The 26,482-nt window shown below is 46.4% G+C and overlaps 1 long non-coding RNA gene across 2 annotated transcripts in view; it reads left to right on the top strand.

The window, feature by feature from the left end:
• The first annotated feature begins 4,957 nt into the window (after window positions 1-4,957).
• Window positions 4,958-26,482, top strand: part of LOC106510248 (uncharacterized) — a 46,202-nt gene continuing 24,677 nt past the window's right edge. Inside the window, exons 1-4 of one of the 2 annotated variants that reach the window (XR_014844907.1) lie at window positions 4,958-5,095; window positions 14,212-14,505; window positions 14,755-14,875; window positions 26,131-26,196. This is a non-coding gene — a long non-coding RNA (uncharacterized LOC106510248). The remainder of the gene's footprint in view (window positions 5,096-14,211; window positions 14,506-14,754; window positions 14,876-26,130; window positions 26,197-26,482) is intronic. The other variant, XR_014844906.1, reaches the window with a different exon arrangement.

The raw sequence follows: 26,482 nt of genomic DNA, 5'->3' as shown, positions 1-26,482 counted from the left end.
ATACTTGGCATGTAGAAAGTTCTTGATAAATGTTAGCTACTTTTGTTTGTTTGTTTGTCTTTTGTCCTTTTAGGGCCACACCCGTGGCATATGGAGGTTCTCAGGCTAGGGGTCTAATCGGAGCTACAGCTGCCAGCCTATGCCAGAGCCCCAGCAACACAGAATCCGAGCTGCATCTGTGACCTAACCACAGCTCACAGCAACGCCGGATCCCCAACCCACTGAGCAAGGCCAGGGATCGAACCCACAACCTCATGGTTCCTTGTTGGATTCGTTTTGCTGTACCACAGTGGGAACTCCAATTAGCTACTATTTTTAATGAGATGTAACTTTGACCTGTTGCAGACCTGCTACGGATATAGACTCCCATGCTCACTCTGGGCAGCATAGAAATAGCTACTGAAAAATGGAGTTGTGCACATGAACACAAGATCGCTCAAGAGAGCTGTGCCTAAACTAGGAGAATGCTTTCTTCTCCTCAGTCTATTAAGCCACCACTTAGGCAGCTTCCTGGGCCTTCCACGCCCAGTCCGTAGCACTCACAAACCTTGGCGAGGAGCTATGTATTAAATGCCATCTGTGACCTTGCTGCTAAGGGTCATTTTGGCATCTTTGGATATAACCAGGCACTGGTCCCTTGTTCTGTAACTGCGGAAAATACACAGTAATGTCTCCAGAGCGTGGCTGACCTTCCTCCGAAGGACAAGAGGCCCAGGCTCCCAAAGCCTCTGTGCTAAAATGTTTTGACGAAATTCTGTGATTTCCACTCTCAAGGCCCTTTTATGTCTTGAATATGAAGGGTGAATTTCAAGGATGATGCAGTGGGCTCTTCTGTATTTCTCCTTTTGGAACTTCTGCATACGGTCTAGCGCTTGCTCTGGAATGCAGCATCAACTGTATTCTGGTGCATCCGTCAAACTTCCAGTTTAGCATTCCATTCCATTTACAAACCCATCCTTTGTTCCTCATCCGGGTACCCTGGATAAAACATTGAAAACCACCCAGTAGAGTCAGGGGTAGGAAAGGAAGGAGTAACACGTGTTGAGTTTATTTGTTTATTTTTAATTTTTTTTTTTTGTCTTTTTGCCTTTTCTAGGGCTGCTCCTGCAGCATATGGAGGTTCCCAGGCTAGGGGTCTCATCGGAGCTGTAGCTGCCAGCCTACAGCAGAGCCACAGCAACGTGGGATCCGAGCTGCCTCTGCGACCTACACCACAGCTCACGGCAACGCCAGATCCTGAACTCACTGAGCAAGGCCAGGGATTGAACCCGAAACCTCATCATTCCTAGTCAGATTTGTTAACCACTGAGCTATGATGGGAACTCCACATGTTGAGTTTAACTCATTTGCTTTAGACTCATATCATTGGAAAATGACAGAGCCGAGATTCTCGTCCAGAGCTAAATGATCTAAAACCCAGGCTCATTTGCTATAAGATGAGGTATGTATGCAAAATCTATCCAGGGAAATGCTTCTTTACGTTCTTTCTTCCATAAACTCTCTCAATTATGTTCATCATTCTCTTCAATACAGTCAAATAATTTGGGGTTTTGGTAAATATAAGAAAATGTCAAAAATTTTGTCATTTTTTTTTTCTTTCTTGTCCACCATTTTCTACTTCTGAGTGAAGCATGGGAAATTTCATTTTATAGCCTTTGAGGGCTTTAAATAAAAAACAAACTACAAAATTAGTGACTTTGGCATGAGCCCAAGAGGATGTGTTTACTAACTTGGTTATAAATATCTAAACTCCATACTCTAAATTCAGTTTGCCAGATAAGAGAAAATCATGTTAATGTTTGTTTATGATTTATTTCTTCCCTGATATCAGTGTGCCTTTCAGCAACCAAAACATGGCTCTTCTTCCTGACTCTCATAGGGAAGACAGAAAGGAGCAGATCTATCTATCTAAATATCTTAAAACCAGTTTTTGTCCATACCTAGACATATACCTAGGATGTTCTAGAGCACCAAGGCAAAAGAGGAACACCTGAGAAATTCAGTACAGGAAAAAAACCGGGTTACTTTCAGGATTGAGACTCAGAATGGCACTTGACTTTTCATCAGCAACACTGGATGCTGGAAAACGATGGAATGATGTCTTCAAAGTTTTGATGAAAATAATTTTGACCATAAAATTCTATCCCCAGCCAAACCCTAATGAAATTGGGGGGGGGGGAGCAATGCCAAACATGTAGTAAAAGTTATAGTTTATATTTCTGAAGAAGATAGTTGAGCGTGAACTGCAGCAAAATGGAAAACATTGTGAAGGAGGCGGCATGAGATCCACGAAATAGTAGCTCTAACCTAGAAGGGCAGAGACGGAAGGAAGTCACTTGCCAACAGCTGGGCAGCCACTAAGGAGCAAGCTGTCTGGATGGGAGCAGAAATTCAGAGATAATTGGCTGAATGTCTTAGGAAAGAGGGATACTGGTCTGTGAGTAAAATTATCTATATAATTATGATCATAGAGACCCTGTTTCTAGGTGGCAGGTTATTATTTATTAGAGTCAATCCCCAGACAAACCTGCAAAGGTGCAATTGTGATTACAGAAAAGAACATATGTGTTATCCCTTTTGACAATGTAAATATGAGTAGAGTTGACAGATACTGGGATATGGAATTGGGGGTGGGGGTGGAAGAGGGAAAGACAGCCAACAATATCCTTATCAAACACACGAAATGGCTAAAATGAGAGAGATATTGGCCATTTTATTTGACATGAGGAATGTAACCACGAAGAAAACCTACGCCATAAATATAAGCAAATGAAGAGACAGAGGCAGATAAAGTGGGGTGGGGTGTGTGTGTGTCCGGGGGACTAAGTGTCATTCATATCAAGGGCAAATAGTTACTGTTCAAAGCTGATAGAAAGAGAAATAGAGATGTAAGCCTGTTAGAATTAAAACTAGCACAGAAGTCCAAAGAGGCCTATCAGGAGCAGCAGCTAGTTAAGACAGGGGCAGCTTGGAGCAAACTGGGGGCTGCCTAGAAAAGGTGACCTCCTGTCACCGTCATGATGAGTAGGAGATGTGGGCCAGACGTGTGTACCAGCCAGCTTGCTCAGCCTCAGATGCTATGAATGCAGGCCCTGCTGGGTGGGAACGACCTGGGTTACTCTCCATGATTTGACTCTAGGCAATGGGGTCTGGAAACTCGTGCTCTTCTCTCCCCATCCGTGAATTTTGGTTCTCGGGCACCATTTCCATTGTGCCTTCTCACTCCACGTGCCGCTGGTTTTACCCACGACTCCTGTAGTTGACGTTGCTCCTGGAAGAAACTCCCACAAGTGTTGGATTTTCTCTTCTTATTACATGCCTCACTCCAGAGACTGCGTGGGTCAGGCCGGAGCGCTGCTCTCAGGGCAGGCAGCCGGTTTGCGTCTGATGCCAGCATCGCAGCAAGAGTATTGTGCTCTGCAGACTCAGAGTGAGCGCACAGCACTGGCTGAGGCCCTGGGTGGCCCAAAGTAGCGGAGACTGGCCTACCTACCTGCCTCATGGCTCAGAGAGGATACGGCTGGAAAGCATTTTCCCATTGTTCTTTTCTGCTGCTTTTAACTGGGTGCAATATTGGTCATACTAGACCTCTAAGCCTGATTTCCCCTAAAGCAGGTTTTGGCCAGATGACTTTTATGGACAGTTGGGTTTACTTTGTGCAAGTGGAAGCAACAATAAGATTTATAGGAATGTATGGGTTTTCGCAGTTGTTTAAATTTTTTTTTTTTAACAGAATGCATTTACAAGGAATTAATGTTTCAGGGTGGCTGAAACCCTCAGAAAGCCTCAGATGCTTTATGGTATATTGAGACTGAGAATTTTCAAATGAGCTCAGAGTTTCTAAATTCTTTGAAACCATTCTGAGCCCTTCCTAGGGAGAACATTTGGCCCCTGTGAACTTGTTTACTGTGTGTCTGCCATCATTTGCAAGGTTGGTTTCAAGACTTCCGCGGGAAGTGGGGTTCTGGGGGCACAGAATTCATGCCGAAAGGCATCAGTGGATTTCAGAGTCACTTATTCGGATTCATCAGGTGGGAAGTTAAATCTGTGGTCTAGATAGCTTGGTAATAAAAGAAACGATATTTCGCCAATCCATCAAGTTCTGCTTTTCAGACAACTCGCCTCAGGCCCTTGGCCGGATGTACCCAAGACTGAGAACTTGTAATTCTCCAGCAGAGGAAGAAGGTTCCCGATAAAGGCTTTATGGTGTTACCACCTCATGGGCACTTTGGGATTCTTCATTGAAAGGGCCCTGGAAACCATATGATTATGGGTCACTGCTTTCCTAAATACTGACGCATTTTCCTTCACGCTGATGGAGAGGATGCTGAAGGCGAGGTTGGGAATCGCTACCCCACATCACTGAGCCTGGCTCCGTGCAGATCCAGCTTCATCCCCCCTTTCTTTCCTTCTGCTACCTTTGTGGGAAGCGCATCATGGCAGGTAGAAATCCTTCCATGTCCTTGGGTAGACTTGGCACCAAACACGCCGGAGATTTTCAAGCTCTCCAGCAGCAGAGACCCGGGCTGTCACCCGGGAAGCTGCACCTGGACTGGACCCATTTGTACCAATGGCACTGAGTCCTGCCCTATCTGCACAGCCCTAAAAATAGCTCTCAATTAACATTGCATTTCAAGAATTGGAAAATTTCCCAGAAGTCCATTCTTTTCTCCTTTTTCTATTTCATTACATTTTGCAGTAATAATACACAAGCCTGCAGAAAACATGACGGGTAATGAAAAAATGTAATTAATATAAGCAGTGTAAAGCGTGTTTTTTTTCTCTGTTGTCCTTGCAGAAAATTGCTGCTCTAAACCAAGCAGGATGTGAAAATGCATAAAACCCCCCTTTAATCTGCCGTGGTTTGTAAATATCTTATGCAAAACAGTTAAGTCAACTGTCAGATTTTTTTCTGTCATAAGTCACATATTCCTGTAATTTTTTTTTTTTCCTACAGGACAAATGGAGGGATTTGGAAAACTGTTTTGAGGGGGAGAAATGGAATCGATGGCAAGGATTTTCAACCACAGACCCAAAAACAGGAAGACCCTGATTTTTGGGCGGCAGCTCTGTCCACCGATTCAGCGAGAGAGCGGTGAGTGTGCCGCCTGTCGGCTCTGGTTCAACATTTGGGAGAAGTAAGCGCTCTGGCCACTATTTCACCCCGATATAGCCCATGCCATTAATCGGCCTAGAGTGGCAGAGGCAGAGGCAGAGGCAGAGAGGCCGTGGGCTCTGGCGCCGTTCCTCAGACCGCAGTTTGCTTATCTGGGCCACCAGCAGCATCCACAAGAGTGTGGCTAGAAGGTCACAACAGCATTTTGAAGCTGAAACACGACACATTTTCCCCCAAACAGCTTCCAAGGCCAGAGAAGAAAATGCTAATGATTTGTTTTCATTTGTTCTTTTAAAAGAAATTTTTTTCAACTGCAGCTGACATACATGATAGGTTATTTTTTATTTCCATCTCGTCCTGGGTCCTAAACGGCTCTGCAATGGCCCCGGGATGTGTGAACTTTCAGATTTCCCCTGGGGATGGCTGGCCTCGGCCCTCTGCTCATCCGGGCTCCCTGGTGAAAGTGGGTTCCCCAGCCCAGAAGCCCTGCCTGTCTCCTGTGCGTTCTGGGAAGCTGTTTGGAGCCCAGATGTAGGAAATGAAATAATCCACGCTCCCACGGTCACCAAGGGCCCATCTGGCACCCAGGAACCCCGCGTGATGAGAGCACACGGGCGTGAGCTCGTTCTCGTTGCGGCAGTTCACAAACAACCGCTCCCGCTGGGGAACGAGGGCTTGGGGACGGTGACAGGCATTCGCCACCCCTCCCTTTCTGCAGGCTCCTCCACACACGCACCCTTTACCTTTTCAAAACCCAGGGCCAGGGAGAGAAGCGGAGGGAGCCCCACCTTCCCAGGGGCAACATTCCCCCCAAAGGTCCATTTCCAGCTCAGCCTGTCCCCACGGTCGCCATCTGCCACCGCAGGACCCACAGGCGTCGGGGAGAGGGGCACCTCGCTCCCTTCCCGCACAGCCCCCCGAAAGGACGCAGCAGCAGCAGGACGGCGGCGGGGGGGGGGAGTTTGTAAATCACGCAACCGCTGCCTCGCTTTCTACTCCTGAAACCCGATTCACAGGCGACCCTAATAAAGGACCTCAACGTGTTTCCCTTTTAAGCGTTTGTGCCAAAGTGGGAGCCACAGAAGCTCAGTCAAGGGGGTGCGTGTGGCTGGAGAGCAGCTGGGCCGAGGGCGGGCGTGTGAAGAGGAAGGGGCCCCCCACACGTGCTCCATGTGACATTCAAGCCGCGGTGACATGAACGAGCCAGGCAGCCAAGGATGCTGAGGCTGCTGGCAGGGGGAACGCTCGCAGCAGCTCCCCTTGGTATCTTCGGATCTGGCTCCATTGCCTCTAAAACACAGGCTTCCAACAGACCCACGTCCAAGGACAAGAGCGAGACCCTGATGGAGCCACTCCGGCAGGACGCTGCGAAGAAGCCCGGCGACAGGGATGGGCTTAGAACAAAGAGCGCTTAAGTCCTGTGCTGAGGTGTGTCATCCCAGCCTGAAGATGAGGGGGAAGAAATCGCTGTGGACATTTGAGCTGATGTCGAGCCGAACTGGAATCCAAACATCAGGTCGCGTGACCCTTCTTCCCCGAGAGCACGCTGGGCTCCGCCCAAGGAGACCCTTGCGAGGCAGCGAGCTGTCTCGGCCCCTGGACAGAAGGATCGGGGGACACAGGCACAGCCCATCCCTGGCCGCTGCTGACCAGGTGGCTCGTGGGAGACGAGCCGCCTGGCCCGTGTCTCCGAGGCGTGAGTAGAGGCTCTGGACGCACAAGGAAGGAAGAGGAGGCAGAAACGAGGGGCCTCTCCTCCGGGACTGGCCTCGGCTCTCGGGCTCCTGCCCTCCCGGGGACAGGCTCTGCTTGTCGGCCAGGGAATCCGAGGCGCCCAGTGGTAGCACCCCGCGATGTTTGTAAATATGCGAAACCATTTACAATATCACAGCTTTTCATTTGGAAAAAGCCACTTAGGCAGCGCTGACTACTGACCCGTGGTATGTAAATGACAGAAAAGCAGAAATTAGTATTTGGGTCAACTCGTGTATTTTTCAACCATGAAATGAAAATCTCAGTGTTCACATTCCAATTCATCCACGAAAGCATCGTGGTGCTGTTCGTTGCCTATTGTGTGAATTTATTATCATCTCAGGTTTTCAGAGCTGCCCGGAAGGTACAGAGCTGCTCTCAAGGCAATGGGAAGAGGGAGCAGAGCCTCTGGGCCAGCTGCTCTCCTGAAGGGCTTTCTGCTTTCGTTGAGGACGGAGTCAGTCATTCTGAAGGAGATTCAAGTGTTTCAAATGTGGCATCGGCCTATCACTTCCTTTTCTTTGGCGTTCCTAAGACTGTAACAATGGGTCAGGTGATTGGACGGCCATGACAAGTTCCTAGGTGCCACTGGGGACACAGAAGTATCCTGAAGGACCTTTGCCTTCAAGGTTGAAGCAAAAGAAACTCACTACGAAAAAGGTGCAAGAACTCAGAGGGAGGCTTCTCGGAGGAGGTGAGGTTTAAGGTGATTCTGAAGGGCCGTTAGAACTTAATCAGTGAAAGGAAGGAGAAGAGTCCTTTGAGGTGGAAGCAGGTCACAGAGGATGGGCAGCAGGCCACACAAACCACAGTCCCCCTTCACTCAGACAGAAGGCGGCCATGGAAGAGCCCAGACGCAGGAGAAGGTACAGAGGAATCACAGGTTGGGCTCTTCCCAGCGTGGCGGGCCGAGGGCGCCAGGAGGCCAGTCTGGGCTGCCTAGGTGACGTAGCAGGGTCGGGGAGGAAGGCCTGCAGCTGGGCTGTGGTCGCATGTGTCGGGAGAGAGGGCAGGCGGCTGGGCCCGAGCAAGGGTGCGAGAGGCAGGAAATGCAGTGTCAGGGCTGTGTCCCCAGACCATGTGCAGGGCCACTTACTGTCACCCCTGCATTCAGTGGTTTTAAAGAGGACATGGGTCTGTGATGCAGAGAGTGAGTGGCGCAGGGCGATGCTGGTGGTTTTGCCTTCTAATCTCACTCACTGGCAAGAGGGAACTTTCGGGATTTCCACCGTGCAGCTCAGCCCCTTCTTGTAACCTGGGCAGCGTAGCCCCGAGATGGGGTAGTGCCGAGACCTGTGGCTCCGTTCAGCGCTGGCCCTTGGGTCTGGGGTGTGCCAGCCCCTCGGACAGACACTCAGGCGAACTTTCAGTGGGGGTTCCAAGGTCGGAAGAGATCTTCTGCCCGGAGGGGATCTGAGTGCAGGACGGGTGTGAGCAGGGGTGGTTGGACCAAGACTCCCGATGGCAGTAATCCTGCCGCCTGCAGAGTGCCTCGGAAATCCCTGGGAACACTCTTGAGATGCCACCAAACTGGGTGGGAGCCAAAGATGCCAGGCCTCCCCTGTTCGCAGGCCGGTCCCACACAAGGCAGAGTCACGAGGCACCTCACACGGGTGTGTGCTTCCAGGCTTTCCTCTGGGCAAACCTGTTTATAACCCTCTAAACCTCAAACCTAACTGCAATGTGCATATTGTGTTGCCTGATTTTAACACGTCCCACATTTTCCATGAATTTACAACTACCATGTATATTAAGGAGAGATTTTATTTTGTTTTGTTCAGAACTTTGCCAAGAATTGGGCACGGAGAAAATCACAGTGCTGGCAGCAGAGCTGCTCTGAGTGGCATTCACGCTGTCTTTCCACACATAGAGGCAAAGCCTTGGATGACTTTTTCGAGATTTCCATATGCACCTGCTTAGATACACATTATTTTATTACGAATGACTTCCCTCTTGTTTCTCCTTTATATTGTATTTAGGGCATTATGTCGGTGTTTTAAAAGTACGTGTCTAGGTAATATACTGTGTATACACCATTCGCAGCCATTCCCCAGGATCTTCGGGGATTGTTTTCAGGACCCCCGTGGATATAAAAATCCGTGGGTGCTCAAGTCCTTTATATAAAATGACATCGTATTTGCGTATAACCTATGCACACCCTCCCATATACTTTAAATCATCTCTAGATTACTTATCATACCTAATACAATGTAAATGCTATGTAAATAGTTGTAAATACAATGTAAATGCTATGTAAATAGTTGCTGGTGTGTGGCAAATTCAAGTGTTGCTTTTTGGAACTTTCTGGAACTTTTTAAAACTAATACTTTCCACCCAGGGTTGGTTGATTCCTTGGCTATAGAATGCTCAGATGCTGAGGCACCATGGTATACTTGCTCTAAATTTTATCTCGGGATAGGAAAGGGGGGTTAAAATATTTGTTCTGAAAAGGAGATGTTGGGTCTGATGGAGTTTGAAACACAAGGAATTCACAGGTGACGCCTTACAAGTAACCACCTTTCATTGTTTTTTATGCTGCGTCAGTTAATGGATCTGTACTGAGCCCCGATGGGAAGCCTACAGTGGTTCAAGCCCCATCTGGGCCATAGACAGAAAGAAGTACCCATCGCAGATGCTCTTCCGAATAGTGTGCGTCACGTGTCGGCCCCGTCTGGCTTGGCCGCTGACCACTGGCTGGGCTAGGCCAGAGCAGAGTGGGTCAAGCAGGATATTCCGGAGGTTGCAGTACTGGCGAATCATTGTGAATAGGGCCCCAGATGACTGATTCAGCAGTGGGAGCCTGAGAGCCCTGGAAGTTCTAGCAGGCAGACCTGTCGGCATCAGTAACAAGTGGATGCAGAGCTTGCAGCCCAAGCAGCCGCTGGGCCGGAGATGGAGGTCCACCCTGACAGAGGGCCAGGCAGGAGCGAGGCCTGCCTCAAAGGACCACCGCGGGGGCCTGGAAACAGAGGAACAAAGCCTGGAGCCCGTCCCCAGGCCAGGGTGGGTCTTAGGGTTGAAGTTTGCCGCTGGAGGTTGAGGTTCAGGGCAGACCAGCCACGAGGGGGTCTCTGTGTTGAGTCGATGCTGGGGTTAGAGCAGCTTAGTATGTTTTGCTGCCAGTGCCATTGGATTCACCTGCTGGGTTTTGAGGAGGAACCAGAAGTGGTGGCTGGGGGCTGCCTTGCACCTCACACTCGGTTTTGTGACCGGATTGGAAGAACCGAAGTATAAATATGTTAACGGATGAGTCAACTGGACATTCACTAGCAGAGGGCATGCGCCCCAGTTCAAGAGTCCCTGAAAACCCTGCCTTGTCTCCTCTGGATCGAAGGGGCACCTCGGCGTTGGGGCAGTTTCTGAAAGTTGCCCCGAAGGGCCAGAGCCAACCTGTGAGGCGCCGTTGAACTCATTCATCCAGCAAATGCTTCGCAAATCCTTGCTGTGTGACGGGCGCTGAGAATAAAGAGAGACACTGACAGTGGTGGCTCAGATGACCGAGTCGCCTGGGGTTCAGAGGGTTAGGATGGGCAGCTCTCCGCCCAGGACTTGGGAGACATCCTGGAGCCGGTGGGGCATATGCCCAGGGGCCATGTTAAGGAGGTTCTCTCTGCCACCCGAGCTGCAGCCCATCCCGCATCGGTTCTGCAGGACGTCCTTGCCACCTGCTGTAAGGCTCCACCTTAAAGGAAACTAACACTATAATAAACAACCCTCAAGAGGGAGGGGTTGGCCAACTTTTGCTCTAAAGATCCACGTAGTAAATATTGCAGTTGTGTCCTGAAATGGAATTCTTGTTTTGATTTTTTTTCAGCCATCTAAACATGAAAAATCCATTTTTAGCTTGTGGGCCGTAATTGGTGTGCCGGCTGCCATGTGCTGGAGATCCAGGTCTGCAGAGTTCCTTTTGTCGGGAGCTCCCTGGTGGCTCAGCGGGTTAAGGATCTGGCATTGTCACTGCTGTGGCTCTGGTGTGATGGAGGTTTGCTCCCTGGCCTGGGAAATTCTTCTTGCTGCAGGGGCAGCAGAAACAAAACAAAACAAAAAACGAAAACAAATTCACACAGTTCCTTCTGTCCAGAGACCAAGAACACGTTCAGCCCTGTTGGCGAATGATAAGTGATATTTATGAGCCGTAATATTTTGCAGGACACTAAACATCGTTTGGTGTCACACATAATCCCACCTGCCCTCCAAACGCTACTCCCAGAGCAGGTAAACCCTGTGACCAGTACTCCTCGTTTCCTAGCAGCTCGGGAACATTCAGCCATGGCATTAAGCCGCAGAGCCACAAAAACCAGAGGGACACTGGCTCTCGGTCTTTTGATTCCAGGGCTTGTCCTTGATCTCCGACTCCTTTGAACGACTATTCGACCAAATTATTCACAGCTTTCACAGGGCACTCTGGTGTTCAGTCCGAGTGCATTTTGAAAGTACGGGCTTAAAAGCAAACAGACAAGCATCGGATATACGCTCTGAATTATGCCCATGTTGCTGGGGAAGAGGGTTATCCAGACTCTTCCACGTCCAGGCTTGGTTCTAAGTGCTGGGGACTCACCACTGATGTCAGCAGATGCAATCCTGCTCTAAGGAATGGTTCAGAGTCCAGGGAAAATTATTCTGATGGTGATGACACCACAGGAGGAGGCGTAGCAGCTGCCTAAACGCCTGGGAGCATGCTCAGAGTTACACATGTTTTGTTGAGAATATTCAAAACAGTGCCCTCAAGTGGGTCTTATTTTCCCGATTGTCGAAATATTGGGGTAGCAGTGGCTCTCGTATGGAACTCACTTTGCTGGGAAAGCAATGCTCGGAGGACATAGAGAGCAGGTGGTTTGCATTGGGGTCTGTAGAGCCCGGAGTCTGAGGCCTTCCACTTGGTGCTGAAGCACAACCCCGGGCCTTGGCCGGCTGACCATCTGGACACATGCCCACCTTTCTGTGCCTGGCGATTGAAGGCAGAGTCCCTCTCGTAGTGTGTTCTGAGGTGCTTATGAGGCGAGGCAGCCCTCGGTCGTGAGGGTTTTGCTCTGTGACGGCTGCGACCGCCCTGCCGGTGCCACGTAAAGCTGTTTCCTAAAGCTCATGACTCTGGAGTAATTGCCTTGCGGGTTACGATTCATCCACGTTCAGAGGGTGCTGATGCGCAGTCGGGCGATTTGGAGGTGTGGGCATCTGGGGGGCACTGAGTTTACTTTAAAAACCCTTCGGAAAGAGAGGGTAGCTGAGCACAAACGCACTGCTTGGACTCCGTTGCTTCCCCAGCGCGGTCCTCCCGCCCCTTCATGCAGCAGGCGGCCGCCGAGACGCTCCAGCAGCATCGGTAACTCTCATGGACTTGCATTAAGGAGGCAGCACAGAAGCTTCGGGGTCCCAGGACCTTTCTGTGGCTCCTCAGCTCGTTGCGGGACAGGTGCACGGGACCCTTTTCTTTTTCCTTCAGTCCTTGGGAAATTACCCAACCTTAAGTGGGGAGAGGGACCTCGGAGGCTTAACTTTAAATTTCCCAAGTTTTCTGTGATTGAGACTTTGGCAGAAAATAGATTCTACGGAGTTCCCGTCGTGGCGCAGTGGCTAACGAATCCGACTGGGAACCATGAGGTGGCGGGTTCGATCCCTGGCCTTGCCCCGTGGGTTAAGGATCCGTCGTTGCCGAGAGCTGTGGTGTAGGTCGCAGACGCGGCTCGGATCCTGCGTTGCTGTGGCTCTGGTGTAGGCCGGTGGCTACGGCTCCGAGTCAACCCCTAGCCTGGGAACCTCCATATGCCAAGGGAACGGCCCTAGAAAAGGCAAAAAGACAAAAAAAGAAAATAGATTTTACTTTTTGCATTAGAAGGAGTATTGAATAACACGTCAATGGCGTTTCCTTACAAGTTCATTATCTAAAGGACTTCATTATTGCATACATTACTTTTTCAAAGTTAATTTCAATTTTTTTAAAAAAGATGAAACCAGTGTTTTCGGTGTGCCATTAGGAAAGCTCAGTGATCACACATAATAACAATGTATTAAAAGCCACACAGAAAAGAAGCCGTTTTAAAAAACCCATAACTCAACAGACTGAAAAAATGACAGACTAGCCATTCATGCAAATTAGCGGACTCACATTTATCAGAGAAAATATTCCATAGCGTTAACAACACTGTCATTTCAGAAAAATTAAATGGGGCCAGAACCACACGTTTATTTTTACTGCATTCATTAGTCATTTACTTGTTCCTTCTCTGCTTTCTTCTTTCTTTTTTTTTGAATTGTAAGTTTTGGATTTAAAGTTCAGTAGAGGAAGAAGCAGATGATTTTCCCATTTTAGTGACCCTGTGGTTAGCAGCAATAAAGCAACAGGAACAAATCTGGCTTGAAACGTGTCCAAACCCACATCTCCCAGGGAGCACGAAAGGCGAAAACGTAGGATGAGCAGCGGATATTAACATGAGTAATCTTGGAAATCTAAATATTAAACATATGTCAAAGATTATCAAACGCACATCCACGTGTCTTATGGAGACGGCTTTCATCCGAGGAGCCCGGCCCGTTTCGATGCGCACGAGCTCGCTCTCGAGCCCCGAAGGCCTCCTCAAAGCTTGGCTTATCCAGCGAGGACAGCGTGGTTTTGCAGATGGGTGCTGGGGAAGCAATAACTCCTCAGCTCCCACACCTTCCAGAAAGACAGGCTGCTTCATCCCTACCCCCACCTGGAGACAACCTCATCCCCATCCAAGCTGATTAAGTTACTTGCCCAGGACGCTGCGCGGTTCAGGACAATTCCTGGGGTCTTTTGTGTTCTGATGCTGAAGTCACTAGGACCCAGGTTCAACTGCGTCTACAGCCTTCGTTTCATAGCAATTCCAGAGAAGACTATTCCAGAAGAGATCCTGGGGACTGCCGCGTCTTACCTCCTGGGTGCCGTGTCAGGGCTGTGACAATTCATCCTGTCCATCAGTAACATGTGCCCATAGCACCTGGTGTCTTTCCCCCCGAGACTGTATACTGGGGAAACTGAAATTACGTGTTGGAAAAATACTTCAAGATGTACCGTTATCATAGGACCTAGCCTCATTTTTCTTCCTGGGTGTATATTGGCTGTTGAGCAGTATTGTTTTATAAAATCTCTCGGAGCGGCATGCCCTCACTTTTTCTTAGCCTCTGTCTTGTCATCTGTAAGTTGTGAAAGAAAAGCTGACTCAGCATTTCACAATGAGCTCATGTTGATGCGAAGGCTTTGTAAACTCTAGGCCTCTCTACAAATGGGGGATATTGTCATGACCTTAAAGGCACCTCTGCCAGAAAGAGGCCCCTGAGTGTCAGTGGTGCACTGAAATCCAATTTCGTCTCCTTGTCATCAGGTCACCGAGCTACCTGTGTCCCCTGCGCATGCGGCTCAGGAGGCAGGCTGAGGCAGAGCCTGAACACGTAACGTGGTGATGCTGCTCTCCGGGGGTCTGGCGCCCAGCAGGTACTGAATGCACGTGTTCTGTTTGTTTGTTTGTTTTTGGTTTTCAAGGCTGTGGCCTCAGCAAGGGGAAGTTCCTGGGCCAGGGATCGAACCTGTGCCGCAGCAGAGACAACACCAGATCCTCATCGACCCTGGTGTCACTGAACTGAGCTGTGCGGAGCCAAAGGGGCTTGGAGTGAACCAGGCGAGTGAACGCAAGATCAAGGGCCGACTTCTCTGAACCTCTCCAGGGAGGTGGTGAGAGGGGCAGTGTCCGGGGCACCCGTGGGAGAGGGCTGGTTGGCCGAGAGCAGGGGAGGAAGCAGCCATGGTCCACAGAGGGAAGAGCGCCCAGAGTCCCCGCAAACTGGAGGGCTTCCCTCCCCTGCTTCTCCAAGCATCTTTCACCGCCTGGAAAAGGAGCCGTCAGCCTTTTCTCACCTGATGCCCGCAGGCTTTTCCTCATTCTGCGAGGTGAGGAAGCCGGGATTCTTCGGGGAACAGCGTGGATTCCCCAGCTCTGTCCTTGGGGGAATTCGCAGGAGCCGTGGAAGGCGGTCTGCACTGGGGGCTCGGTGAGGACTGGGGAGGGATGGCGTTTTGGGGAAAGATCTGAAATGTGTCAACCGTGGGTAGAAGATTTGCTGACTGAGTTTGTTCTTAAACCAAAGGGTCCCGTTTGATCGTTAAAATAAAACATCACTTATGATAAAAAATATGATCCTGTAGGAGTTCCTGCTGTGGCTCAGGGGTAACCAGTCTGACTAGTGTCCATGAGGAGGGGGTTCCATCCCTGGCCTTGCTCAGTGGGTTAAGGATGCAGTGTTGCCGTGAGCTGTGGTGCAGGCGCAGACATGGCTCAGATCCCACTCGGCTGTGGCTGTGGTGGAGGCCGGCAGCTGCAGCTCTGATTCACCCCTAGCCTGGGAACCTCCATATGTGGTAAGTGTGGCCCTAAAAAACAGTCATAATGAACCTGTTAATTTCTCTCTTTGGACACAGTACGTTCTTCTAGACCACATTTCGAGAACTGAAGAAAAATGTATTCTCAAATGATTTGACCTGCTTTTGTCTTTGTGTCCCAAATACTATGACTCGATTCTCCCCAAACAGGTTTGATCCCCCCGCCCCCCCTTGGAATAGGAACTGTGGTTATCAGCCAAGGAATCTCAGACCGGAAACATGCTCTCATTTCAAGTGTTCAGTGAGAGCTGGGGCTTCCTTGCGCCTGAGTTACGGAGGCCGAGGTTACACCCAGCCTGCCCTCCCCTCTTCCTGCCCACTTATCTGTCTCCCATCTTCGTCTTTATCTTTAACCTACATCTCACAAGCTGCGCATGCGAGACTCTCCGTCTCTCACAGCATCATCTACTGGTAGCAACGCAACCAGATCTGGGGCTGCAGCCGCTGCCTGCACCATTTCCCGCTGGACTAAGGGACCCGCGCTCTGAAAGAAAAGCCTCAATGCAAAAATCGCACTTCACCTGCTCCATAGTAATTTCCTTTTCATCCTTTTCCCAGCCACTGTCTCAGATACACATGGGAAGCTTTGCTTTGGGTTCTAAGCTGCCAGAAATTGAAGAAGGAAAAGAGACCTCGCAGAAGATCTAGATTCGAGGCCTTTGAGATAGAACTTGACTCTTGAATGGGTTCAAGTGAGCGTAGCAAAACCTCGTGAAAGTTGCTAAGCGTGATGGAGGAGCAGCGCTCAAAGCCTTGGTTGCTCGCTCACCTCTGGGGTGAAGTATTAGCTGGAAAAGAAAGAATGTGTCTAGACTGAAACTCTAGTGATGTACATTGTCAGAGAATGGAGGTGTGCAAATGAAAATATTTATAAAATAATGATTTAAACATATCACACCCAACTCTTAACTGATCAAAGCCTTGAGGTCTGTTTGTAGTGAGTAACATTTTAACGAAAATGATTCACTTGTCGTTTGCATTTTTGTGGACATAAATTTACGGGAATCAGCCCGAAGAGCAAACGGCAGCCAATTGGAAAGTCAGCACGTTCACTGCTATTTAGTTTATTAAAAAATGTGTTTAATCCTTTAGAGACCCCATATGAAGAGTATCTTGGCCAGCTACAGGCATACATCTTTTCATTTGGGGCTTGATTGCTGTCATCCAAGTATTTCAGGACCATTGAGCAACTACGGTTGGATTGGATCTTTAGGATCTCAGAAGCTGGGAAGAATATTAGAGGTGATCGGGTCCAGTGCTTTTCAAACTCTCCTGATGATAGCAATTCCTGGTCCTTATTACAGACCTACTGAATTTGACTCTCCAGGGATGGGGCCTCCCTCGGAAACGGGGCTTAAACAGTGTGGTGTTGTGATCCTCGGGACAGTTTGAAACGAACTGAATCTACTGGTTCTCAGCCCCGGCTATGTATCAGAACTGTCTGTAGAGGTTGGCGAAAAAACAGAAGGCTGGGTAGTGTACTGGCTATTTTGAAAGCCATGTACACTGTTGGTCTCTAGGCTGGAATTTAATTAAGACCACGGGGCTTCGTATCCGTTACTGTTATTATTGGCATCATTATTTCACAATTACTGTCATCCGCACTACAAAAGATAACTTTCGGGTAGTGACACACAGTCTTATGAAGTCTTTCTACGTCTCTTGTTCGCACAGCAGTCTGTGAACTTGTGCGGCTATTTTTCATGTATGGATGGAACAGTGAGGTTCAGAGTGTTGCTTGCAATTGTATGTGTGACATTCGGTCAAGCGAGACGAACACAGGCCTTCTGCCTCCGAGTCTGGAGCATTTTCTATGCCTGACTGTGTCCCCCAAAAGTGAGGGCTGCCCTCCTGCCCTTTAGCAAGGGGGTGAAGTAAGGCAGGGCATTGGCATTTCTTACTGAGTTATAGGTGAGGTCCTTGCACCCCTTTATTCCAGTGTCTTGAGATCTTTATCAATCCCTCCCTGATCTATCAGCATATCGGCTGCCTTGGATGGTTTGTATGATCCACGAATTGACTGAGCAAGTCTCTGTGTCCTGATCCACGTTACTAAAACCTTTGATGAGAGCACAGCCAAAAAGAAAACCCAGCGGCGTGTTTCTGGGAGCGCGTCCCCCGGTTAGCATTAAAACAGTAATTAACACGCTGGCGACCACTTTTCAACCAGCTGCAGTTCCATGTCCCTGTGCCATCTTCCTGCTCACACGTGCCAATCTTGACATTCAAAGGGTCCTGCAAGCCCTGGTTAAACGTGTGCCGACGTTCTGATGCACATTCTGTCCTCGGAATCCCCTTGATCCACCCAACAGAAAACGGTCACCTTTCCACTGAGTGGACCATTTTACCTGCCGCGAAGGTCCAGTCACTTCATTATTTAGAGGAAAACCCTCAAGGTGTCCCTTTAGGTCTCAAAGGGCCCCGTGGGAGCCCCACCCTTCAAGATCCAGCTCAGATGTCACCTCTTCCAGGAAGCCCTTTTTGATCCTTCAGGCAGACTCAGCCACCCCCTTTGCTCCGCCCCAGACTGCTCATCGTTTCTCTGGTGTCACCCTCACCGCATCACCTTATACTTACGTGTGCTTTCTTTGTTTGCATTTGCCAAGGCAAGGACTGCACCTTATTCATCTTGGAAGTCTTCCACAGTATCTAATACAGTGATTGGTGTAAGTTACAATAAATATCAGCCGAATGAATGACTCTGTGATTGAACACAGGCATGGGTGTGAAATAAAGTTTTCTTGCAAAGTTTTTATTAAGGGACATGAACCAGAGTCTCCATTCCATTTCATTTGGGCTTTGGCACTTCTTATTGAAGAAATCCAGGAACAATGGACAGAGCCTGATCAAGAAAGTCCAGCATTCTTCTACTCCTTGAAAAGGTAAGATTCATCCTTCGCCCTGGAGAGCAGCCGTAGTGTTAAGATTAATCTTAACTCTCTTCGTAGCCTATAAAACAAAACTAATTGCAGAATTCAAAGCTTTAGAGCATTTTTAGGTGGCTTGATGGGAAAGCATTGAAATAAATACAAACATTTAGATAAAGCAACCATTTTAATAGTATTAACTCTGCCAATTAATCTTAATGGAAGAGCCGCCCAATTAGCTCAATCGCTAATAGTTTTATCAAGCAGAGGTTGGTAATTTAAAGCAAACAAATTCTAATTTTATCCACTTGCACACCAAGATATTTAAAGGATAACAGGGGATCCAATAAAGAGTATTGCTCAAGAAGAGCTATATTTAAATCTCTTAATGGCTATAGCGTAGAGTTACCCCAATTAGTCAGGAAACTCAAGCAGTCAGTAAATTCTTTCAAGGCTCCCGTAATTTGGGGTAAAAATAAATGAGATACAACAAAGGTGCTGCTTGTAATCATGAGCATTATTGTTGTGGCATATTTGGAAGATGGAGAGCGCCCGGAGACAGTCAGGGGTGGAAATTTAACTCGCCGAGTCCCTGCGATCGGTCGTGCACTGGCCCTATGCTCTGCTTCACAGTGCAGCGTTTTTGAGCGGCTCTTCATGGAGTCACTGCTCAACTCCCGTTCAGGCCAGCAGGTCAAGGGCAGGTCCATGTGCTCGAAGCCACACCAGAGCCAGACTTTCTCGGTCAAGCCTCCGCAGGGAATTCACGCACGTACTTGGATAATTCAGGACAATCCTCTAAGGACCAGCATGATGTTAGCATTTCTTGCACTGCCCATTTGACTTTTCTCAAGAGCATAGACTTAGAAAAACATCTGCACTGACTGGATATGGGAACTTCACTGTAGCAACCCCGTTGGTTAAGGACAAAGAGCAAATGATCCACCGCCAAGGCCCTTGAAGTCTATTTTCTGCTTGAGTACAAGAGCGCCCTTAAAACTTCAGGAAAAATGATGCTGTTTATCCCACATTCGGGGACTGCCAACCAAGCACTGGGCTCAGATGGACAAACTTTAAAGGAAGAAGAAGAAAATGGAGAGCATCTCTGAAGCATGAGCTCTGCCAGGGCGAGCAGGCAAAGGATTGCTTGTCTGTAGTGACTGTGGTTTGTTGAGCCCCTCGCTTGAGCCAAGCACTGTGTTAATATCTTTATATTCATTATTTCATCAAGCTTCCAATCAATAACGGGGCCTTATCCCTGTTGCATAGATGAGCTTCCTGAGGCTTGCTGGGTGAAGCAGCTTGCCCGCAGCCTGTAGTCTTAGCGCTCAGGATTCAGGCTTTGGGCTCTCTTCCTGCAAAGACCTGGCTCTTTACCTGGATCAATCACTGCCATTGCCGTCCCAGGAGCTGGCACATTGTCAGGGCTTAGGGTTCGTCGCAGGAGGATGAACGACTCCATGTGCTCCAGGGGTGCAGCAAACAAATGCCCTGCCCACTGCCCTGGGGGTTACCTACAGAACGAACCTGACCCAGGCTGCGTCGAAGCGCCTCACCAGAGCCCCGGCTGCTCTGGCGGGGGCCCAGGCACTGCCCCAGGGTCCACACTGAATGAGCTTTGAGACACCTCTGGTTTTCATTTTCCAAGCCTTGCTGCACACAACAAGGGGCCGGGGCCGGCCGCAGAGTCCCAGGCCTGCCCCCGTCTAGGGAGGAGCGGGACGTTGCTGGGAAACCAAAGACATTGGTGATAAGAGTGTCTTGGAGTCAAGCAGTAACTTTTCTCTAAACTGTAAAAAGGCTCGTCAGATCCGCCCGCAGAACGAAGTCTCCAGCAGGATCATTAGATAAAATGTGATTGGTGAGAGAACCTGCTTGGACCTTGTGTTTACCAAGAAGTGAGAGCAAAGACTCGTTGAAAGATCTAAACGCAGCCCCGTTTTAGGGCTGAAGGCAGGATGCGCTGAAAGAACAGTTACCAAGCCAGACACGTGCGCCTGGGCGAGGCCCATCAGTGTCGAGGCAGGCTTTGTCTCTTTAATCCTCTACTCTTTGGTTTAGGTCCCTCTAGCTCCCCGCCTCTCTTAGGGAGGTGGCTGTGGAGATGGAGCATCATCTGAGCCTCGGTTGCTTGGTAGCTCCGAGAGCACGGATGGCCACGAACCCCCCTCAAGCCCAGATCGCATGGAAAAAAAGGATCTGTCAGATTGTACACACTCAGTGAGGAGGTTTTTTCCTTTCTAATTTCTACTGTTCTTTACAATTTGCCAAACAGTGTACATGAGCAGTGGACAGGTCCTCAGCAGAACTGGAAGTTTAGCTTGAGAAAGAAAGAGAAAAATAGCAACTGAAAAAATCCCAGGAGCCAGCTGGGTTCGGCCCCGGGGTCCCCGAGATGTTTCACAGTAAATTGCACCTGCCTTCAGCAGAGAATGGGGCTGAAACATTGGGCCGGGAGTTGGGATCCCTGGGCTTTTTCCAGCATTGGCCACTATCTCGTGTGTCAGGTTTCCTGGGAATCAGGCTCTAGGATGGAGATTTGCTGCACAGGAGGTTCACCGGCACTCGTTCTCAGCAGCACCTGGGAGTCCTTGAGGGATGCAGGATCAGCCAGAAGATGACGCATGACCTGGCTGTGACAAAAGCCTCAGTGGATCCCACAGGGAGCTCTGCAACTACGCAGGGTCTTTCCGAACTGCCTCGGATGGAGGCAAAGGGTCTTTGAACTGCTGTATCAATCACTCACTGTTTACAGGCTGCCCCAAGGGGTGGGATCGTGGTCCCAGGAGAGGGCAGTGCCCTCAGAGGAACTCAGATGTGACCCCAAAGCAGGGAGCACCTCTCACAGCCAGAAATGAGAGGCTTCGGGAAGGTGGACCTGGGCAGAGCATCGTAGCATCCACTACAGCTCCTCTCGGGGAGGCACTGCTCTGCTTTGGTCCTCACTGTCCTTCAATCAAACAATGACTTCAACCAATATTACGAACGCCTACTTTGTGTATTGTTTCCTTTGCACGGATTGTCTTCCCCTTACTCAGAGCTACGTGATGAGCTAATACATCAAAATTCTGATAAAATGTCAGTTCCTCTATGGAGCCACTTTTAACTCTCAGGCACAATTTATACTATCTTTTCTATTTCTCTTCCATCAAAGCATTTGATCTAGACCTTCCCTAGGACATTCTGTTGTATTAAAATTCCTGTGGTTGGGGAACTTTATTTGTATCTTTTTTTTTTTTTTTGTCTTTTTGTCTTTTAGGGCCACACCTGCAGCCTATGGAGGTTCCCAGGCTGGGGGTCCAATCGGAGTTGTAGCCACTGACCTAACACCACAGCCACAGCAACATGGAATCTGAGCCCCGTCTGTGACCTACACCACAGCTCACGGCAATGGCTGGATCCTTAACCCACTGAGTGAAGCTAGGGATCAAACCCGAGTCCCCATGGATGCTGGTTGTGTTAGCTAACCACTGAGTCACGATGGGATCTCCCTATATTTGTATCTTTTTCTTTTTTTCCCCAACACAAAATTTTAGTGAACAAGTCATTATTTAAGGTCTCTTTGTCTAATATTAGCATGGTTATACCTTCTTTCTTTTGGTATTTGCATGATTGATTCTTTTAATTATTTTGCTTTCTATTTTTCTATATTATATTTTAGATATGTCTCTGAATGACATTTAATTCAGATTAATTGTGTTAATTTGCAGCACAACAATCTTTGTATTTTAACTGGAGCATTTAGGCCATTTATGTCTAATGTAATCACCAATGTATTTAGGTTAAAATCAACCATGTTATTTTGTGCTTTTTCTTTGATTTACCATATCTATGTTCTTTTTTTTTTTTTTTTTCTCATCTTTCTTGGCGTTCTCTGGATTTATTTTTTTCTTTACTACCTATTTGTTTCCTCTCTGTTTCTTTGGGAATCCTATGCTTTTTTCCTATTCTTTTAGTGGTTACCCTAGAAGTTACAGCATTCACTCTTCACGTATCAAAATCTAATGTTAATTAACGCTTTTACTCTCTTCTAGAGTAAATACAAGGACTTCAGAGTAATTTAACTCAATTTTCCCTTTGTCTCTAACATAGTTGACAAAATATGATTATGAATTTTAGTATTTTAAGATATTCATATTATAGCTTTAAAGTCAATGTTTATGTTTACTCACATGTTTATCATTTTTTTAGTTCTTTAACCCCTCCTGTATCTCTGATCCTTTAGCCTAGTTTACTGGTTGTGAGTTCTCTCAGTGTTTATTCATCTGGAAATTTCCATATTTCACTTTCATGCTTGAAGGATATTTTGCTGGGTATAAAATTCTATGATAGTTTTTATATTCTATAATGACATTGAAAAGATATTCCCATTTTCTTTTGGTTTTCATCTTTGCCATTAAGCTATTTAACTGTATCTCCTTTGAAGGTAAATCTATCTTTTCTTTTTTTTTCTCTAGCTGCTATAAACATTTTTTTATTTTTTTCTTTAGTTTTTTTGGAATTTCAGAATGATACATTTTGATATATATTTCTTTTTTCTTTATACTACTTGGGGGTCTTAGGTTTTATTAATCTGTCCTGGAAAATTCTGTCATTTCAGCCACAACATTTTAAATATTGTTTTTGCCCCATTTCTTTCTCTTGATTTTATTTCTAAAGCTACAATGAAATGTGTTAGTCCTTTTCTCTATATCCTATCTCTTATCCTCTCTTCTATATGTTCTAACTTTTGTCTCTATGCTACGTTGTAGAAAATCTATTCTGACCTGTTTTCCTGCTCAGTAATTTCCTCTTCATCTCTGTCAAATCTACCATTAAACTCATTCAATCAATTCTTAATTTGTTATTATATTTTTTATTTTCAAAACTATGTCATTTTTTTCCATTTTCTTCCTGAAATTTTCAGGTTTAGCTTTTCTTTTTTCTTTGTCTTGTTTAGAGCTTGTATCAAATATTTCCAATATATGAAATCTGTCTTGATCTGTTTCTATTGTCTTGTTGTTTTGACTGGTTCTCACTCATGGTGCCTTGTTTTCTGTGTGCCTCATTTCCTTTCCTTGTGTGCTGTTCAATGTATTGCCAAATTACTTTTAGTAATGCTTTGAGACATAACAGTGATATATAGTTTATCTGAGTCCTAAACTTTGGTAGTCCCTGAGATTTAATTCCTGTTTCTTCTCCCTCAAAGACCTCCAAAAGAAATGCAGTATCCCAATTTTTTTTTTTTTCTGATAGGCAAATGCCCTTTGGGAAAAACAGATTTGAATACAGGACTTTTATTTTCCTCTGGATTTTGACTTGGCAATTTCCAATGCTCTGCTTAACTATTTGGTGCATTCAAAGGTTTAGGTTTTTAGAAAACATTTCTAAAATATTTTATTTTACCTTTTTTTCAGAAGAAGGGTTAATCTGAGAAAAACTAGCCTACTATTATAAAAGGTAGGATTCTACTTCTTTTATTTTTCTTTTTAGGGCCAAACCTGTGGCATGTGGAAGTTCCTGGGCTAGGGGTCAAAGCAGAGCTACAGCTGCTGGCCTAAGCCACAGCCACAGCAACACCAGATCCACACCACATCTGCAACCTATACCACAACTCATGGCAATGCCAGATCCTTAACCCACTGAGTGAGGCCAGGGAGTGAACCCTCATGGATCCTAGTTGGGTTTGTTAACCATTGAGCCATGAAGGGAACTTCTAGAATTCTACTTTTATATTTTAGTCTTTAGCCCAGTTCTGATCACTCAATATTTGCTGAATAATGACTATGTTAATGGATATGGGCATTGGAATCAAGTTGTACAAACAAGAGTTTACTATCTTCAAGGAACTTAGCATTTATTAGGCAAGGAAATAGAACGAAAACTTTAAATAACAACTACTCTATGATATATGGTTAATACTTTCTTAGTGGAATTATAAATTAATATATTTATTTGGAGAAAAATGTAATAAAAAGACTGGAAACAATCTAAATATCAACAGAGATTGGTTAAATAAATCATAATATATCATAGAATGGAATACTATGTAGCTATTAAAAAGAAGGAGAGAAGATTTATACATTTTGATATATATATTTATACATTTTGATTATATATGTATATTATGTTATACACACACTTAGAAATTTATAGAGTATCACTGAAAAACTCTACATGGAACTGCTCACAGTGGTTATAGCTGAAGAGAGGAACTTGGGCTTGGAGTCAGGGATAAGAAGGAAATTTTTCACTGGGTACTTTTGTGTTCATTCTAGTCTATTCTCTTACCTATTTTTACCATGCACATGTTTTCAACCATTAAACTGAAAAAAGCAGACCCTGCCAGGAAGGTTGTGTGTTAGAAGGTACTCCATGTTGGTGACTGGTTGCCCTCACTGTAGTTTGGTTCAATTCTGACAAAGTCTCATGACCCTTCCAGAACAGTGTCTTTTTCTGTGAAATAAGGACATGGACCTAGACGATCTCTGAGGCTCTTTCACCTTTAACACGCTCACTTTCATCAGCTAACGTGGAGACACTTTTACGGCAGAAGGACTTCAGTCAGGCAGCATCTTTGAATGTGGCCAAGTATTAGTATTAGATGAAAGTGTTGATTGCTGAGAGCGCAAACCTTCCTTTTGGCTCCCTTTCAAGCATAACCCTGTGCGTTCCCTCAGACAACACAATACAATAGTTGATTTGTTGAGATCTGCAGTTTGAAACTGTGGTTTTTAATATAACTCTACATTTGAAATATTTTAGGCCCGTTTTCCTATAAGATCAGGTGGGCTTAATCTCCAGCAGACTGACCAAATCTTATTACTCTCTATTTACTATATTACAAAAGCTTATTTTGTAAGTGTTTCTATATTTTATGCTCACATAGATCTCAGTGGCCAAAACATTTAACTAAATGGACTATTCCTACAATCTCATTTCCTGGCTGGTCATCTGTGTCAATGATAATAGTAGCATCCACCCCCTGGCTATAATTCTGATTTTTTTTCTTAAAAAGAAAATAATTCTTTAAATGAAAACTATGCTCAGACTAATAATTTAAAACTTTAAATTATAAAAGTAATTCAAGTTTACCTTAAAAAATTCAAATAATAGAGAAGAAAGGTTTGAATGTCTCCTTTTCCCTTCTTCAGTTCTACTCCTCAGAGGTAAACACTGTTAGCATGGCATATGCATTTTTACTATAAACACACGCACACACACACACACACCCCACACTCTTTTTCCAGTAGAGGGATTATACCGAACATACTGTTTTATAATTTGTTTTTGTACACAGTAAAATATTGTCCTGGGGTATGTGTAACTCTACCCCATTCCTTAAAGAGATGTACACTATTCAATCACACAGACATATCACTATTTATTTATATAGTATCTTAGCAATGGAAATCCAGATTTAGTTTCCCCTTATATGCTGTGGGAAGCAGTGGTGCACTGAACTTAGACATTTAACTGGAATTTTTGTAAAATATTTTTCTGGAAGTTGTATTTTAGGTTACAAAGGGTTTCCTCCATGCCAGGCGCCATTGTAAACACTTTGAAATACCAGCTTTTTTTCATTCCCATAATAGTATAGATACTGTTATTATCTCAGTTTTGCAGAAGATACACTTGGGTTCAGAGAAGTTAGGTAACTTGCTTGCTGTCTCACAGCTCTAAGTGGTAGAGCCAGGACTGAAACACAGGCTCTCTCAACTCCTGCGCTCTGGTGCCTCATAGGATGGGTACATTTGGAATTCTGACGGTCATTGCCAACCTGCTCTCCAAAAGGACTATGTCATTTTGTATTTTCACCAACTGAATTTGAGTGCTTACTCATTTCTTCATTTCCTTAGCATAAGCTATAGTCTTCAAAACTGTTTTGCCAATTTCTGTTTGAAAAATAGTCTCAAATCATTGTTTTACTTTCCAATTAAGATATTAACATTTGTAAATCTTCACTTTTGTCAGACATTTACCATGATAAAACACATAAAGGAATTCTTCATCATTTCCAGATCACCATATTCAAGAGCAGTGAGGGCCGGCCACACACAGCTGCTTCAGGAAATGCAGATGGCCCGGTGAGCACATGGCTTCCCTGTTTGTAATGCTTTGAAGGTTACTTTCTTTTTCCTTAGGATAAGTTTCTCCCGGGGGACCTGGACGAGCAGAAGGCTTTTAAACTGTCTAGGCTGAACGATTTTTTGAGCAATCCAGAACCTCATTTACAGCGTGATCCTCAGACCCGCCTCACATAGTTTGTGAGAGGGTGTGCCCAGAACAGGTAGGAAAAGCAAAACAGCATTCGAACAGTGAGAGGTTTAGCAGAAAGATCTGACCCAACAAGTAGAAACTCTTTTAACGGTT

This window comes from Sus scrofa, chromosome 4 (genome assembly GCF_054392235.1).
Source record: "Sus scrofa isolate SSC_HxYL_T2T_F1_AM1 chromosome 4, Sscrofa_HxYL_maternal_Yorkshire_Landrace_v2.0, whole genome shotgun sequence".
In the NCBI taxonomy this organism is placed as follows: Eukaryota; Metazoa; Chordata; class Mammalia; order Artiodactyla; family Suidae; genus Sus; species Sus scrofa.
This window is presented reverse-complemented; position numbering and strand designations above follow the sequence as displayed.